The sequence below is a fragment of the Apis cerana genome, linkage group LG6 (genome assembly GCF_029169275.1).
Source record: "Apis cerana isolate GH-2021 linkage group LG6, AcerK_1.0, whole genome shotgun sequence".
In the NCBI taxonomy this organism is placed as follows: domain Eukaryota; kingdom Metazoa; phylum Arthropoda; class Insecta; order Hymenoptera; family Apidae; genus Apis; species Apis cerana.
In genome coordinates, this window is record NC_083857.1 from 9,942,578 (window position 1) to 9,956,959 (window position 14,382).

Consider the following 14,382-nt stretch of genomic DNA (forward strand, 5'->3'; position numbering starts at 1 on the left):
CTACTCGACCAAGTTGTCCACTCTATTCAGATATCTTGAATGCATATATCAGTTTTTGTTCTTGACAAAGCTCGTTTTGAATGAGACTTCCTTTTCTCTATGTTGCACACCACTCTTTATTCTCTATCAACTAGCATGAGATGAAATTTCTCATTCAATTATAAATATATTTATAAAAAAAATTTTTTAAAAAGAAGTTTATATTTTTCTTTTTAATGGTATAATTATTTAAAAATTACTCTACGTTCATTTTAGAATATTAGAATTTTTTAAATTTATACTTTATAAAAATTATACGAAATTTGTAGATATGGAGATAAATATATTAAATTTTTAGAACTCTCTCGGAAAAAACTGAGTTCCTGTCGCGTAAATATTTCCTTTCCATCTCTTGGGAGTGATCTTTTTTTCAATTCTCACACCGTTCTCGATATTACATCTATATCGTACACGTTTACATCACTTCGGGGACCAGCAAAGTTTTCTCGTACGAAGGAAAAGAAATTTCAAAAGGACCTTAATCCCAATCCAACAAGATCCTCTTATAAGAAAAATCGTGTTATGTAAAGTATCTGAATATCGTTTTAATAAATACTTTCTTTATAAATAAATATCTTTTTATCATTACTATTATTTTGTTCTTCTTATTATTCTTCAGATCGTTGTAATATTTAAATTTTCACAAGAAAAAAAAATAATAATCATTAATTTCGATCGAAATTAAAATGTTTTTTATCATCTCATTAATTTTACACATAATCCATGAAACGAGATCAAACGATTTTCTCGTATCTAACTAAACAATTCAATAAAATCTGTCCAAAATCTCCGTTAATCCTATTTTTCAATTACTCTTATCCCTATCTCTCTAATATTCTCGCTCATCAGTTCAAGATTCTCGAAGCGTGATCTCAACTTCTTCTCGTAGCAAGAAATGGACAGGGGTTAAAAGGAACTTGTGTGAAGGGGAAAGCCGAGGAAGGATTTTTTCCTCCGGAATCCTCCGGTCGAACAACCCGATCCCGAGTTCGACTGAACACGGCTTCCAAAGGCAGAGAACCGTGTATTTGGATCGTGTCGTCGCAGCCGGTGCGCGATTCGCAGCTATCCCATGGTTGTCCAAGGATTCGCTCCGATGGATTCTCGAGGAAATCCATGGAAATAGGTTGAACCGATGCAATCACCGGTCGGTATGAAAGTTAACCGTCTTCGTGAAACTTAGTTGTCCATTCCGGAAGTGCCTATTGCCTTGAGCCACCTACGAACTTGCCCGCCCGAAAATTGAGGATGAAACTGTCGTCTGTCGTTGTCAGGTTTCGTGTTTCGCGTGGGTCGAGATGATCGTCGTGCATCGATCGGCAGATACGCTCTATTTCGCGGACGAAGTTGATCGTGCATCGATCAAGGGATCTCTGGTAATCAGGATCAGTCGTCGTGATCCGATGGATCGGTGTGTGGATTCTGCTCTAATTGCATCGTTCAATGAGATGGGTGGATTGGATTAAATGTACTCTCGGATTGTGGATGTAATGAACTCTAAACTCTTGATGAACTTTTAGAAAGAATTCTTCAGAATTCTTTTAAGAGTATTCCGACTTCGATGCGCTTGGGTTGGATTAGGTATGCTCTAGATTGGATCCAATGAATTCTAAAGAACTCTAATCAACTTTGGGAAGTCTAAAAAGAACTCTGAAAAAGCTTTCTAAATTCTTTATTTTTTCTAGCTTCGATTCGATGTGACGAACTGTAAAGAATTTTAAAAAATCTTTCGAGATGTTTAATGTCTATGAAAAATGAATATTATTTAAGAAGAAGGAATTTTAGATTATTTAGATTATTATTTTTAGGAGTGATAAATTATTATTTTGAGAGTGTGAATCTGTTTTGAATGAAAAATGAAGAGAATGGAAATTTTTTCTACGTTCGAATGATAATAAGTGAAGGAATTATAGATAAATAGATGGATATACGATATTATTATTTCGATTTTGTCTTTGACATTTGGTTTTATACTTCATTGAAAAACAAAATGTCCAGTGTGCAGTCGATGAAAAAGAACAACGATAGTTCGGTTTTTATATACCGGAGTTCTCGAAACTTTCAACGGGATTGTTTCTCTCGTTGAATTTACTTTCGAGCGACTTTTGTTCGCTCGGATTTACGACTATAGGCGTGTAAACCGCGGTCGAGCACCAAAAGGAACAGAAAATCAAGTTTCGTGAATTGTACAAATGACCAGAGACCTGGAATTGCTACAGAAAGTTGTCAAATCTCATGTCAGAATTAAACAAATTTTATTTTTCTACAATTTTTTTAATTTCCGGAATTCTAACAATTTTCATTTTTCGTACCACTCCACTCTTTTTGAAAAATTATTCTCTTTAAAGAAAAACAATTGTATTTCAATAGTCTCTTATTCATTATATAATTTAACAATTAATTTGTTATTCAATATTAAATTTTATATTCAAATATGGAAATTCAACGAGAAGACATCGTAAGTATTTTTACGATATAAAAAACAAATAATAATTAACTATAAATAATTCTATTTAGAGTTCTATTCGGGTTAATAGATTCTCAATGATCACGTTATTGAGATAATCTCTCTATTAACAGGTCTCTATTAACAGATCCTTTATCGGAATCCAATCTCTAATTGTCATCACCTGAAGAGGAATATATATTTAGATCTTGGTTAATCTGACAATATTCAATTCCATGGGCAGTTTGAAATTATCTTGATAAAAATTTGTAAGTGAAATGTTTCAATTAGAAAATATAATATATTTTGCTTTGCAAAAGTATAATATTACAATAATCTGATATATTATATTTAGTAACGAAGTACTTAATATATTAGACATAATGAGACTATCGAGGAATCCACTAGACATCAAAATTCTAGGGATCACTAAATCTCGAGTATTCATACTAAGACCATGCGTTCCTCAAGTTCAATATTTTAGGAGATTATTAATTATCACTTTTTACATTATATTCTATATTTTACGTTTCAAATATTGAATATTAAATTATTTCTTATCAAAAAAAGAATTGTATATCATGGAAATAAATTTTTATTTCATAAATCATACTCTGCAACAAACTTTAATAAAATTGATTATCTAAAGAAAATTAATAGCACAGATATAAAGTTTGCACTTTGTTATTATATTCTGATACATAATTTAACTCGAGTTGACATTATTAACGTTTATAAACGTTTGAGAAGCTCTTATATAATTATTAATTTCAGTTCTCGCTCTATTTTGTAATGGCGATAAAGATAGCAAATAGCTACCTCTTTGAGGCTTTCTAACAGTCTTTGTAACAAAGTTGGACGCATGTGTCTGCAAAATGTCGATGGTCGTTCATACGACTACGCGAGAAAGGTAATGCAAACCATTTGGAAAGGAGCATCTGATATCCCAGTTTTATAGGATTTCGTGGCGTTATAAATCGTTGAATCGCTTGAGATCTCATAACAGGTGGTAACGCGCATCTGTATTTTCCATAGTATCTTCCTTTCTGTGCCTATCGTGTCGAAAATTTCTACCTTTTTTTGTATCTTTCTCTCTCGAGAAGCTGGAAAAAATTTAATAATGGTTGAATTCGAGCATTTAGAATGCGATATAGATTCGAAGGATTGTAGTCCCTAGATTTTCTCTTCTGAAAGAATCGAAGAAATTTATAATACGATTGTTATGCAACGATTCGATATTTTGAATAGCAAGTTTTATAAATGATTTTGTGTGAAATAATTGTTTTGAGTTCATCATCAATACAAATTTTTAGGTAAAAATATAGTGGTATTAAAATGATTTCTTGATTTAATATATTTTTAGAGTATAATTAGAGATAGTTTGAATTTATTACAAAAAATTGTATGATAAATGTATTTTAAATGACATAGATATTAAGGGAAAGAATGAATGATATATTGGATATAAAAAACATTTTTTCACAACAAATTTTTCAAATTGTTTTTCGAATTTGATATTCGAACTTTCCTTGGGTATCGTGTTCACTATTATTTACGTTCACGTCTCTACGCTCGTGTTATGCAAAACTCAGAATTCTCAAATTTAAAATTGTATTATGGAAATTTTAAAATTGTTAATTTAATTTTAAAATATCTCATTACTCGTAAGAGTAATTAGAGATTAATAAATTGTGAATTTTTATGCAACATCAAATTTCCTAGGAATTTATTTACAGCATAATGAAATATTAGAAAAATAATTATTATTTTCCAAATTCCTTATCTTAATAATAAAATCCTCGTAATAATAATTGAATAATAACCATATTTTTTCAAAAAAACGATATTTCACATTCATACTTCACATTCATACTACAATCTGATACAATTTTCACCTAATACTTCCTTTCCTTTGTTTCAGGTATGTACATCTGTAATATCCAGAGATCTATGATATCTAAGAATAAATTTCGCCTGCATGCGTGAGTATATGTTATCGAAAACGCTTTCGAGCTTCTTCTGCGCGCTTCGATACATTTCTTCCGCTTGACCTGAGGCGTCGTCGAATTTTTCCACGAATATTCCGCGTGCCACGATCGCTCAAATCGATCCCTTTTTCTTGCTCTTCTTTTTTTTATCGCTCTTTCCACATTCTTATCGGCGTATTGTCTTGTTCGCTGCGCGATTAGATAGACGACAATTAAAGCGAAGTTACCGACCTTTGCAGAGGAAAGCCGCATTGTACTCACGGTTTTCCGTGAAAGGATCCATTTCGCGTCTCTTTCGAAATAAAAGTAGAGCGAATCGTGAAATTCATCGCAGAGTTAATATTAAGCAGTTATCTCGCGAACGTTCCCTCGGCGAGAACTTTCTTGAAATCCATTACGTGGAATTTTTATCGTAGATTCTCGATGGATCATGGATCAATTATTTTTTTTTTAATTTTTTCTTTATCCTGGATTCATTCGAAATATTTTCTTTTTAATATCTTTCTTTTTTAAAGTAAAAGTTTTTCGAATGTTTTAATCGAATTGTATTTTTTATTATTGATTTATATAAATATTATTTAAATATGCAGATGAAATTAAAATAAGTTTTTTTTTAATATAATGAAAGATAAAAAAAGATAATTTTTCAGTAATAATAATTGTCAATGACATTTTTATACGCCTTATGTAATATATTTATTTAATTATATTTTTGTTGCAGAATTATTAAGTTGAATTATTTAGTAACATTTAATAATAATTGTAACAAAAAGAACACTCGGTATTCAATATTATGAAGATTAATTTAAAAACAGAGAGTAAAGGTAAGTACCAGAAATATTTTCACGTATAAATATTCATAATTACCAATCACGCTGATCGATCTACGAATTTCGTTTCTTCAATGTCAAATATAATTCAATATAATTAAATCGTGAATTATTAACCAACGCAAAGAATAATCCATGTTCGAACTTAATTAACCAACTACGGGGAAGAATGGGCAAACATTTCTTGGCAAATATTTTAACCTCGAATCACTTTGCAAAATTCATCCTATACTTTATAAAATTCAGAATGAAATCTTCTCGGAAGCCGGTAGATGCCATAAAAACCGCATTCCACGCTCCACTGGTCTAAAAATCTACTTTACCAAGTAGATTGCATACGTTTCGCGAAACTGCTTTATACTTTACACTTGGAAACGAGAAACATTCTGACGGATGTTGTATGTGTTAACGGAAGGAAACGCGTAATAAATTTTCCAACTTGCCGAGTGATGACCATCGAGTTCTTAGCCTCGCACACGTGAAGAATGAGATTTCTCGCGTGTTCAAAATTCAAAAGTTACCCGGGAGCTTGAAAAAGAAAAGCGGAGATAAATGTAAGGAGAGAAAGGGAGGAGGGAATCAAATCAGCTTTTCTTAAGGGACGAAAATCGAACCGAGAAACGAATTTGCACCTCCTTCCTTGTCTTCGTTTCTATTTCAGAAATGAAAAATTTCAGAGTTCTTTGCTCTGCGTATCTTTTCGACATTATATCCTTTGTTTAATACTTTAGGTAAAATGATTTTTTTTGTAGAAGAGTTTTACAAATAATAGTAACTCGATGGTATTTTATTCTTGTTTCCTTTGAAATTTAGTTGTGAGATGAATGAGATGTTAGATAGGATCACTTGGGATAAAATCATTAATTTATTAGAAATTATTTTTTCAAGATGGTTTGAATGATATTTTATATAAGATTCGTATTAAAATATATTTTTAAGATTATTGTAATGTAAATGAATTTTTTTTTGTATTTAGGTATGCGTAATGATATTGAAATGATCTTTAAAAAAATCAAATATAAAATATTATGAAATTTAATGAAAAATGTAAACATATTGTTGAATTATGCTAATTTTAAATTGTCTTGAAAAATCTGTATTTAAATTTTATATAAAAAGTTATATAAAAATCAGTTTCTATAAGAATCTTCTTACCAAAAGAATCTCATCGTATACAAATGTGATTTTTTTTCATAAATTGGATCAACGTTATTTGTTGCGAGAAGAATGAAAGAAGGAATAAAAGAAATCTTGTGCACAACGGTATGACATATGGACACGTACGAGCACAAGAATATACAAGACACGTACGTACAAAAATGTAAAATGTAACGGAAACAAAATAGAAATGGAGTAAGGGAAAGAAATGGTGGCAACGGATGATAAAGACAATTTTTACCTGCCTCGCATTCGAGATTCAAGCGACGTTATCGAATGTGACAGAATGTCCAATGCAACCAATTTGCTGAATTTCAAAGATATCAGATAGAGTATATCGATATGATGCTTATTTGGACAATTTTTTATCTTAAACAATTTTTTTTATTATTATTAATCGACGCAAGTTTATTATTGGAATAAGCTAATAAATTAATTTCTGTTTAATTAATATTCAGAATAACAGTTTTTAATTCGCTTCCAAAAGAAATCTTGATCTTTTAAAGCTTTGAAAAGTTGTACAACTTTGAATATAGAAAAATATTCGAAAATTTAACAATCTTCAAGTTTTTAAATAATCATTGTAAGGAGGAAACTCAAATTTTCAAATCTACTGAAAGAATTCAATCAATTTGAAATAAATTTTTCGAAGTTCCCAAAGGAAGAAAAATATCTTTACTTTTTTATCTCTTACTTTCCCTGATATAAAAATATCTTCGAGATAAATCAACTGTCACTCGACTGTAAAACTAGAAGAACTAGAAAAACTAAAACTCTTGAAAATGATATTCAGATTGATTGTTGACCAACTTTTTTTTCCACGAGGTTATTTAAAATATCCACAATTTTTCTTCCAATGTACATTTCATTATTATTAATGTTCTTAAACGAAATAAACAGAATCGTATCTTTGAAACGTACCTATCATTCGAGAAGCGAAACTCTCTTTCGAATGGGCCACGTAGTAGTCGACGAGTGTGACCAAATAAATGTGTACGAACGAGCCAAGTTGTGAAGAATTATTGGACAGAGAAGCGACATGGATGTTATAACGTGTCTCGTATCATGAGCGACAGTGTCGAATTGAAAAGCCAGGATATTTCATATTTTTCGTGGACGTGGGTGGATTAACGTCGAGTGGCAATGGCCGACACGAAGAAGAAACGGTACATCTCCTGTTGTGCTCCTCCTCGACGAGCTCGAGACGATAAACAAGAATCCAAGCGCGGCCAGAGATTGTTCCAGATGAACGAGAGCCGAGGCCGACGTCGGCGCCAGTTCACCCCGTAATTCATCTTATCACTTAGCTAAGGAGGTTTAAATAAAGACACGCCTCGTTCTCTCCTGCTTTTTCTTCCATTTTATTTCATTAGCGAGGGCTTCTACACGATTTCCTACGGTGAGCGATGAGTCTGCCGCGAACCTTTTTCCGCGAGTTTTATTGTCTGAGATCGCGGGGATTGGGAATCTTCTCGAAGATTAAGAGATTGAACTTTTTTTGAAACGAAGAAAGGAAGGAAGGAAGTGTCGAAGTTCTTGAATCTTTTTGAAAAATTATCCTTGAAAATGTGAAGTGAGACGAAAGAAGAATTCTGAAAAATGAAAGAGGAATTGGAAGACGAATGCAATTGATTTGAATAAATTGTATTATAAATTGTTGCTGAATATAAATAAGAGAATCTTATTCAATTCTCTCTATTAAATTAGGCAAATGTTTCGACATAAAAGAACATTTCCATAAAAGAATATCGACATGTAATATACATATATATATTATTCTCTCTTTCTCTTTCTCCCCCAGTGTCGTCTCGAAAAGATCATACGAATTTCACAATTTTTTTAAAGTAATTTCGTCGTTCGCCATGGCGCTGAAAGAAGCAAACGAAATTCAACACGGAAGGGCTTTCCTCCCTTCCTCCTCTTCCTTCCTTTTTTCCCGCGCAAACCTTACAAAGCACCGGTGAAATTTAATTTCGGTGCCAGTAATTGAGTTTGCACCCCCGGTCGCCCTGTTTTCACGCATGGTAACGGTTTTTCCCTCGCTTTTCATCTTTTTTTCTTTTTTTCTTTTTTTTTTTTTTTTTTTTGCTCAACATCAATTATGTTGTTTATTTATTATACATAGAGATCCGATACACGGGTAATGTTGCTGTTTTATTTTACTTCGGTTAAAGGGAAACACGACGTAATTGAGCGCGTGTTTGCACAATGCTTACGCGAATTGTTTCCAGATTCGTTTATACCGGGCTCGATGAATCTAGATTGCAGAGGGAGGATAAGGAACATTTTGCTGCATAAACGCAGGCCGCGTATGAAACGCTTTCGATTGTTATTGTTTTATATTATTCCGGATCCAAAACCGCTATGCTATTGCAGGTGATGTCGTTCGAAAGTTTGGTAGGAGGGAGATGAGGAGTAACGTGACGGATTATGCACGGGTTGTGATTGTATTACACGTATAAACGATATTATTATGTAACCTCAAACATAAATGTTATGATTTTGATGATGAAAGTACTTGAGATAATAATGATAAGAATGAAATATAAAATATGATATACGGAAGAGAAAAAAAAGAAATGGACGAAGTAATTTAATAAAGTGGAAACTATTTACAATTGAACTTTGCTGAATCTGTCTTTTTCATAGAAGAACTTTAACTTTAACTTTACGAAGGTTATAGAATTTCATTTGTATCATTCCAAGATTGTTGCGCGTCGAACTCGATCACAAAGTTCATCTTGACTTCGTGGGATTTCAAATTCTATCATATGGAATTCCAAACTTGAGATTTCAGATTTTTTGAACTTTAAATTCTAGATATTTAATTCCAGGCTAGAAAATCCCCTTTTTTTTTTTTTTTACTCTTCATCATAATTGAAATACATTGAAAATTACAAAATTACAAAATCAGTTGCAAATCAATGGCGTAATTATATAAATCTTATTCCTATCATTTTGAGAAAAAAGATCTCTTAAAACCGATTTTTTCTTTTTCAATTATCTTTTTTCTTTTTTTTATATTTTTCATCAGTAAAAGAATTTAAATAAATTTTATCGAGCAATATTCAACAGTATATCTCTAATATTTCTTCGAATCTTTTGCAGTTTATTTAATATTTTTATTTATATATGCAAAAATTTTCATATTTTCTATGAATCTGTGATTATATATCGGAAACTATGATCCATATTTCTTTCACAAAATTTCTGAATACTAAATATCGTTCACATTTACAATTAATCGAAAAAAAAGTGAGAGAAAGAGAGAGATAAACATTTATCCAAAATACAAAAGAGAAACAGGATAAAGGAAAACAAAACGTTTTCATCGTTATTATTCTTGTTATTGTCTCGTTTCAAAGGATGAAAAGTCCTGTGCAATTATTATCTCGAACGCTGGACTCGTTCGAAAAAGTACACGGTTTGCCTTCTTTCATTCTCCTTTTGCCGCCCTATCTTAATTACTTAGAGAAGCTTTCATCATAAATTACCAACGAGACAGCTTTCTTCCCGGCGTGGAACATCTTTAAAATTATAACAATTGTCGGCCAACTTCGACAGAAGTACTTTGCTGAACGTTTTTACGTTCGTTTTCAGTGCAGTCGCCTTTCGAATAATTTCCCTAATGAGTTTTATTCTATAATTAGGATCAAAAAGGGTCCACGTTGCGATAATCTTCTTTAGATCTCGTAATCCTGCTAGTTTTGATCTCTTTTGTGATAGAAAATCGCTCATGTGTAAAGAGAGAAGTGTCTCTCGAATTTGAAAATTGCCTTTCCAAAATTTTAGTCTGCACTTTTTTAATTAAATGAATAATTGAATAATTCTATTCTATTTTATGCTATTTGTTTATTTTTTTTATTACATTACATGAAATATTATATAAAATAATAATATAAAAGTATATAATCTTTATTATAATATATGAAATATAAATACAAATTTTATTATACAAATGTTACAAATATCGTAGAAAGGGTTAAGTATTTCTCTATCTATATATATTTGGAATATCTTTTGTAATGAAGATTAAAAATTAAACATTAATAATGTAAACTCATTTAATATCGTAAGCAAAAGTATTTACATTTTCTTTATCGTGAGTTTAATTTGATTTTTTTTTTAAAAATCTATTTCTTCCAAAATTACGTTCCAAATAAAATTATTTAATCTGGAATCTTCTTCTGGAACCTGAAAAAAATTGATTAATTAAAATCAATATAAATTAAAATTCATCAATTAAAATATAGAATTTAGAAGCAAATTATTTATTTCTTTTCTTCTCTTTTTCATATAATAGTGATACAAGTATAATAGGAAAAGTAGATAATAAGTAGAGATAATATGTAGAACAAAGATAGGTAAAATTGGACACGAAAAGAAACGTCTACGATTTCATCAATTAGTGATTTGTGATTCTTAAAACAATGCAGTGTAATCAATTTTGGATGGATATTCAATTCTATTTCTTTTCTTAATGTGAAGCTACAAGATAATCTCAAAATGTATTCGTGAAATATCAGTTTAGATAGAGTTTCATTTATTTTGTTTTATTCTTATTTTATCAATTTTTTTTGTCCTTTCAGTCATAATTTTACATTGATGAAATTACAAGTTTAAGAATTTATTCACAATATTTTTGTGATTTTTTTGCTGGACCTATAACAAAAAAATAAAAATTAAAAAATTAGAAATCAGATATCAGAAATTCACTGTCCATTCTCCCAGCTTATTGATATTTTCATTTCCAAATATTTTCAAAAAAACCCTGTATCAAAATTTCTTCCTGTTTAATTATTATTGTGATCGCACGTGTTCAATCTTATCTTATCTTCTTCAATATATTAAATAATTTTATTTTTATCATACGTAGTGAGCTATCTCATACAACGCAAACAATCACGCTATCGTCGCGTTACACGCAAGATCGTACATTGACCCAAGAAAGCGAAACGAATGAAAATCGAGCCACCATTTACTTGAAAATAGCATTTACTCCTCAATGGTCTCTGGTTCCTTAAATCCTTCACCCCGTGAACCCTGTTCCTTCGATCGTTTCCCACGCGACCTGTAAAATTCCTTCGGCGGCTCCAACATTATCCAACCCGGGGGAATCATGGCCAGGGGAACCATGGTTCGAAAATATTCGGCGGTGGGAAATTTGGGGCGAAATACGGAGGGTGGATGATAGTTGGAACGATCCCCCCCTCCTCTTTCTCCTCCTCTTCCTCCCGATCCCCTCCTCTGAACTGGCAGTTTAGAGCCTCCGGAGTAAATACAAGGGCGAGGAGGAGGGTCACAGAGAATGGTTGGAACGGGTACATATTCGGAAGTGAGGAAATTTACAATCCAAGTCTAGCCATATATTAGGGAAAGTTACTTCGAGTCGTAAATGTCGAAATATATCAATAGCGGAACAGGACGACGTACAGTGGTAATAGCGATGCTGGAATTTTGCGCGTGTTTGTGCATGGTATATGTGCGTGCGTGCGCGTCTGTGTGTGTGTGTGTGTGTGTGTGTGCGCGATGCACGATCGTGTGCTTAGATGAGTTAGTATGCGTTAAATATCCCACCTCGGCTGCCACCAACCTTGGGTACAGTTATCGACGAGACTGTTTTAGTCGGCGAAACTGACCCGATTCCGATGGCTTTCGATGAATTCGCCAGCTTCAATCGCCAGTTTCAATCGCCAACTCGACAATTAGCTGGAATTAACTAATTTTAATTAAATCGATTTGTTTTTCTTTTCGAAATTCGCCTTGCTTAGATGATAATCAATTTGACCTTTGTCTTAGGATTTTTAATAAACGTTTAGAGATAAAGAAGGATGCGTAGATATTGAAATAAGTGTTAAATGATTGATATGTGATTTAAATGATTACGATTTAGAATACACAGGTAAGTATGATTTAACTATTTATTTTTATAGCGTAAAGAAATTGTAGAAAGTAGTATTTTTCTTGTAAATTCGCTTTGCCTTTGGCTAATCATTTAGAATCCTTTAGATTTCCAGAGATGAAAATATGTAGATTTATTTAGAATGATACACAGGTAAGTGTTGTAAGCTATTTATTTCGTAAATATCATAAAACGTAAGAAACAATAATATTTCTCTTGCCTTTTTTGGATAATCTTTAGAATCCTTTTAATTTTGGAATTGAGCTCACAAATGTAATATAAAATATATATGTTATAGATTTTAGAATGTGTGATACCTAGTATAAAGAATTTACATGATCGATTATGAATATAGATTACGAAACGTAATAAATGATACAGTTTGCGAATCAAATCGATCTCTGTTTCAAATACAATGAAAAGAAGCAGATGATCGAGCACGAGGATGGTCGACTTTTTGATCCAAATTAATTAACGTCGATTGCGAAATTACTATGCACCTAGGAAGTGAAGGGCATGCTCGATCGGATCGGTTCTCTTTGTAGCACGCTCGAGACCATTGCAAATCTTTGCCACTTGCCCTCGCAATTCTCTTGGTGTAGTGGCTGCTGCCGGTTAAACAAGAGAATGAGTTTGTTAAATTCGATTCGAAACTCTTTTACTAACCTTTGTAATTATCGAAATTTCTCCTATTTTCCTTTTTCCTTTTTTGCTTATTAGCAACTAAACTAGAAAATTACATTTAAAGTTTAATAGAAGATGTGACAAAAAATTGCAAATAATTTTTGTGGGAAATATTTGTCTTCAATAGATATGTAAATATGCATCAAACTCATTTTTCTTAAGAGACTTTTCATGTTTTCAATAATAAACGTCACATTCGTGACACTGATTATATTAAATTGTTTCTTAAATTAAATTGGATTTTAAAATTAAAAAGATTTTTTTGACAGATTGATAGAATAAAATTACTAATAAAATTCAATGTTGGGGGATAAATTATTAGTATAGAATTATGTATTTCAAAATTTAATTTTTCTTTTTTAAAAATATTTTTGTGAATAAACAAGGGAAAGATAATTTTATCGCTGATGAACATATAGAAACGAAAATGTATTCAAAGAATTTATGTAATTATTTCGCAACTCTTCACGAAAACTCTCAAGTTCGTTAAATATATATTATATCTTTCATAGCAGATTAAATTTTTTATAATTTTTCTTAAAATTTTCTTATAAATTTTACAAATTTTAAAGAATTAAAATATACAAAAAAATCTAATCATTTTTTTCAAAGGAACAAATCTTATCCTTTCAACTTGGTCCTTTAAAAACCAATACAAAATAGATTTTCTCATCCCGAACGATATTTCTATTTCTTTATCACTAACCAGGTCAGCTTTGTTTCAAAGCCATGTCATGACATATTGGCCTATCCTTACAAAGTAGACTCGGTTGCTCGTCGTCGTCACAGAAGATTTTTTCACTCGATTAATCGCTAATCCCCTGACCGTGTTATTTAACAGTTATCGTTCTTCCCTGTTAAAATACACTTTTCAATACGAGTCGATTGATACGCGTCATGTTTCTCTCGCTGGGCCGCGAATTCGATTTCAACTTCGGTTCCGTTTCGATCCTATACGTATATATATATGGAACAGTCGCGAGATTGATTTATTTTTCTTTTTTTTTTTTTTCCTCCCTTAACGATCTTGTAAAATCGACAAGTGAACGACAGGTGCAAACTAGAGAGGAAAAAAAAAATCCGCTGGAAATATCATCGAAAGATCAACGCGTATTTTTCAAATAAAATTTTTTTCACGTATAAATTTCGAGAAAAAATAATAAAAGAATGAAAGGGAGGAAAATGAACTGTTGCAATATCATTGAACCAAAGACTAACGATTACAAGTATCAATGAAAGAGATTAACTGAAATTTACCAAATTCTGAAAGATTAATTTTTTAAATAAAACTTTTTTTCGCGTGTGTTTTGAAAAAAATTTTGAAAAAGAGAGATA

At 31.4% G+C, this 14,382-nt stretch overlaps 1 protein-coding gene and 1 long non-coding RNA gene across 4 annotated transcripts in view; one reads left to right on the top strand and one right to left on the bottom strand.

Moving 5' to 3' along the window:
- The window catches only part of LOC107993727 (neurobeachin), a 429,179-nt gene that overhangs the window by 170,084 nt on the left and 244,713 nt on the right, over positions 1-14,382 (top strand). The gene's annotated exons all lie outside the window — the stretch shown is intronic.
- Positions 10,388-14,382, bottom strand: part of LOC114576978 (uncharacterized) — a 116,487-nt gene continuing 112,492 nt past the window's right edge. The window contains exon 3 of the long non-coding RNA XR_009830185.1: positions 10,388-10,655. This is a non-coding gene — a long non-coding RNA (uncharacterized LOC114576978). The remainder of the gene's footprint in view (positions 10,656-14,382) is intronic.